Source organism: Procambarus clarkii, chromosome 78 (assembly GCF_040958095.1).
Source record: "Procambarus clarkii isolate CNS0578487 chromosome 78, FALCON_Pclarkii_2.0, whole genome shotgun sequence".
NCBI classification, from domain to species: Eukaryota; Metazoa; Arthropoda; class Malacostraca; order Decapoda; family Cambaridae; genus Procambarus; species Procambarus clarkii.
In genome coordinates this window covers 16,008,238-16,013,497 of record NC_091227.1, presented here as the reverse complement: position 1 = coordinate 16,013,497, position 5,260 = coordinate 16,008,238, and positions in this window count along the sequence as shown.

The following is a 5,260-nucleotide window of genomic DNA, read 5'->3' as shown; positions in this document are numbered from 1 at the left end:
CTGTGATAGCCGGATGAATGAAAAATGGAGAAAATATTAATGGTTAGATGGATAAGTCTGATATCACATGTTATCATTCAGACAGTATAGCGTAATGCCTTGTAGAATTCGAAGGTTCATTTCCTCTTTTTTTTAAATTTAGCTATAGTGAAGGGCAGCATTTCGCTGATCTCATAGTTCACAACCATACAGAGACTCAAAATAAGTGAACTTTCGAGCAAGTGTGAAAATGACAAATATAACATGTGTTATCAGCATGAAAATTACCATTACATCATGTGTTACAATGACCAGTATATAAAAAAATGGGGTATGACTGTGGGATTGAACTAGCGTCGCGGGGGCACCCCACAAGTGCCCTTTAACCTATGGACCACGATAGGCTAAAAGTTATACAACCTGGAGTCCACCCGAAATCACAAGGAAAATGGATTAGGGCACCATCTCCGCGACTCCAAAATTCTAGTGAGTGCAGACGGACTCCTGATTGTGAAACATTTAGCATGTCGTGGTCCAGTGGTTAAGATGCATGTCTGGCGTCTGGGGAAATCTCATGATGCTGGTTCGATTTCCTTGTGAAGAAGAAGAAGGATATCTGGGAGAACGATAAGCTATTAGAAGGATTTCTGGGAGTACAATAAGCTATTAGAAAGATTTCTAGGAGTACGATAAGCTATTAGAAGGATTTCTGGGAGTACGATAAACTATTAAGAGGATTTCCGAGGATAAACATAGCAACAACTAAGGTTTCTGACTGGAAGAGAAGCAGTAGCAGGTGATTGTTTAAGAAAAGCTCCAGAAGAAGTTTCTAGGGATTAGAGGACAGCAGGAGTTGTTTCTGTGAAGGTGAGAATGTGTCAAGACCAAAGGGAAGAGTAAGGGAACAGCGTAATTTCCACCCTGAACGTAGTGAATGATCCATGAGTTATTACAGAAAATTTATCATGCAAGAAGGTGCAGTTAGTTTTCCTTTATATAGAGCAGACACATGCCAATTAATGAGTTCAAGTATAATTGAAGGGAACAGAGATACCCTCAGATATATTATGCCTTTAATATACTGTATCTGGGGACATTTCCTAGATATGACTACTGGAGAATATAATCGCACGTAAAGGTCCCAAGAAACAAAGAATGATTAAAAAATCTCACGCAAATGTAAACCACTTTCCCTGGGCGTGGAACATGAGCTGTTGGCTTGAATATTGTGATAACAGTAACGACTTCCTTGAAGATATATGTAGTTAAGAACAAGGAGCTTGTTTGACCTGTGTGACTGAAACCTATAACAAATTCCAGGGTTTAAACTTTTGTAACAAACTCTCAAGAATTTCCAACTTTCTACAGACAGATGGAGTTCCAATTTATGCATAAAAATTTACGAGTTGCCTTTATCGGATTGCACACTCACTCGCTTGAGATTGAGGGTGTCGAGAAGGTGAGAAAGAGTGAACAAGCTGCATGCAGAACACAGTGAAATCGCAGACACGGAGGAAGGAAGGAATGAACGTTTGTAACAAATGTTTGAACCTTCCTGTGAGAAGGCTAATAGAGCATAAGCTTCTGTTAGAAATGTTGAAACACACCTGTGAACCATAATTGCCTACAGGAAACACTGGAAATCTCCCATGAGGGAAGGTTAGTGGAGTAGAAGTGTTTATAGAATGTCCAAACGTTTGTGAGAATAACTGGCAAAATGCAGGCGATGAGTCACAATAACGTGGCTGAAGTATGTTGACCAGACCACACACTAGAAATTGAAGGGACGACGACGTTTCGGTCCGACTTGATCACAATCGACTTGAGAATGGTCCAGGACGGACCGAAACGCCGTCGTCCCTTCAATTTCTAGTGTGTGGTCTGGTCAACTGGCAAAAGAGAAAAGTGAAAAGAGAAAAGAGCAGAGAAAACACAATAGTGTTTAGGGAATATTTCACTGCGTGTTGTCGTCTTTCCGCTTCTCAGACGTCGAGTATCTTGGGCATTGTTCTCACAGGAATGTAAATTGCCGCGTCAGTTACCTGTCTTCGTGGAATGTCATTTATAACTTAGGCGAATGCATTGTAGAATCGCCTTCCCGCAGAGGAATTATATGTTATTTTGCTTTTACTGCATTTTTCGTATGTTATTTACACACACACACACACACACACAACTAGGTGAGTACACACACACACACAGACCAAAGAGCCAGAGCTCACCTTCAAGCACAAGTAGGTAAGTACACACACACACACACACACACACATAGGATAGGATAATAGGATAACGACAGCAGCGTACTCTACACTGGCAAAAGTTAGAACATCATTCAGAAACCTAAGTAAGGAGGCATTTAGGGCGCTTTACACTGCCTACGTAAGGCCAGTCTTAGAGTATGCCGCCTCATCATGGAGTCCCCATCTGAAGAAGCATATAATGAAACTGGAAAAGGTTCAGAGGTTTGCAACGAGACTCGTCCCAGAGCTACGAGGGATGGGGTATGAAGAGCGCCTGAGGGAACTGTGCCTTACGACACTAGAAAGAAGAAGGGAGAGGGGGGACATGATAGGAACGTATAAGATACTCAGAGGAATTGACAGAGTGGACATAGACGAAATGTTCACATGGAATAGTAACAGAACGAGAGGACATGGATGGAAGCTTGAAACTCAGATGAGTCACAGAGATGTTAGGAAGTTTTCTTTTAGCGTGAGAGTAGTGGGGAAATGGAATGCACTTCAGGAACAGGTTGTGGAAGCAAATACTATTCATAATTTTAAAACCAGGTATGATAGGGAAATAGGACAGGAGTCATTGCTGTAAACAACCGATGCTCGAAAGGCGGGATCCAAGAGTCAATGCTCGATCCTGCAGACACAACTAGGTGAGTACAACTAGGTGAGTACACACACACACACACACACACACACACACACACACACACACACACACACACACACACACACACACACACACACACGACCCCACAGGCAATCACACACATGTATGCATATCATATACAGACAAATAAAAATGTATGATCAATTTGAAAAAGGATAATCTTTCCCAGAGGAGTAACGCAGGTGTTTTATTTGTGTTGCGAAGGTCTTAAACATCTGTTGCTGGCTTCCCTGTGATCCTACCAGACTCTTAATTCTGTAAAACTAAAGAACAGAGAGGAAACACGAACCCAAGAGCAACCAAACCCTGTCGAAAGACCAGATTAACTACCAGACAGATATACAGAGACATAAAAATTACATCCATCCAACTTTTTATTAAGAGAACAAGCCACCTGTCCAGACAACACAGAGCTCAACATGCACTAGTCGCTTGTTCCAATCTGAAACTAATATCGGATAGTACAGTCGGGGAAAAATTTGGGCCAGGTCGGAATAAATCCTCGGTAGGCAGCAACTAATCCCCAGGAATTATAGGTTTCCAATTCTGTTTCACTTGGACCGCGCGTTGTCCGTTCAATATCTGGGTAAGGCAGCAGTAGCAGCAACTCTGCGAGACAATTTGTGCACCATATCCGCCTCTTCACTTGCACTCTTGCTCGTCTTCTGTTTCTCTCTCTCTCTTTTTCTCCCCTCGGTTTCTGTTTGGTTTTTCCTATTATCTTATTCGCTTAAAATATTGGTCCATCCACTTGGATTGGTCTGAACCGCGACAACCTCGTTTCTTGCAGGTCTACGTTCGATTCCCGATGGCCCAAGTAGTTGGGCACCATTCATACATTTCGTCCTGATACATTATGTTCTCATGCTAGCTTACTGCTTTCTCCTCATAATTTAGCCTACCTTTCTCTTAATAATTTAACCTACCTTTCTCCTCATAATTTAATCTACCTTTCTCCTAATAATTTAATCTACCTTTCTCCTCATAATTTAATCTACCTTTCTCCTAATAATTTAATCTACCTTTCTCCTCATAATTTAATCTACCTTTTTCCTAATAATTTAACCTACGTTTCTACTCATAATTTGAACTACCATTTTCTTATAACGAGTCAGTTTACATTATTATTTCTCACATTATTTTTATGTTGATATCAGGATCAGTGTTATTGAAATGTATTCGAGGTTGAAATGTAAATTTACATATTAATGATTGGTACTGTTTTATTAGACAGTTTTTCTCCATCCAAGAACCAAAACATTATGTCATGCGATGTCAGTTGTTGCATGTGTTTAACAGGAGATAGATACTAAACATATGCAAGATAACGTTTACTTTGTTATAATAGACAATGGAGAATAGTTTATCTATCTGAAAACTTCGTAAAACTCTTCATCTTGTACATATGAGTCACCTGAAAGTCATAAGGATAACTTTAAATTTTCTCATAATAAAATTATTAGAGTGATAATTAATAGGAAATAATTTAAGTGTTTATATTTTTTGTATTATAATTGTTTTTTTGCTGTTTTCATATTGAATTCTCTCTTGTATGTACAATGTATTTTTTGTTTCCCTTTTCAATCGACCGGTCGATACAGAAATAAAGCAAGTTAAAGTATTGTATTTCGTGACTTGGTCTCTCTCTCTCAAAAAAAAAAAAAAACTGAAAGAGGTAGTTCCGTCAGCCGTCTTGTTCCCTTTGACAGGCCGGTGACGGTAAGTGAGAAAGTTTGGATGGGTGAACACTGAAAACTCTTCGTTCTCTGTTGAATAAGAAACCGCCACCACTTTCTGCCCATGTTCAAAGGTTGTGGGGTGGTGGCTTTAAGGGCAACATTTTAATTTCCATTGTGTTTAAAGAGGTTCAGCTAGATAGCGTTTTCGATTATCAGTGAAGAAAATGTGCTTCAGGAGATCCAATTTTACGTTTACTGTTATTGGGTGATAGAGGAGTTGATTAATAAATAGGTATTTATCAATATTTAATATTAAAGAAGGAGTCGTTAACATGAAAAATTAGTGATATGCCGAATAATCAAGAGAGAGAGAGCCAGAGAGAGAGAGAGAGAGAGAGAGAGAGAGAGAGAGAGAGAGAGAGAGAGAGAGAGAGAGAGAGAGAGAGAGAGAGAGAGAGAGAGTGTAAACAGCAAGAAATGATATTTTACAACATAAAGGAGCATGTCTGTGGGCCCTTCTCTGTCGGAATTGCCCAACCACTTGGACTGGACAGTAGAGTGACGGTGGTCTCACTTCATGCAGGACAGCGTTCAATCCCCGACCGTCCACAAGTGGTTGGGCACCATTCCTTCCCCCCACTCCCTCCCTCCGTCCCATCTCAAATCCTTATCCTGACCCCCCTTCCAAGCGCTATATA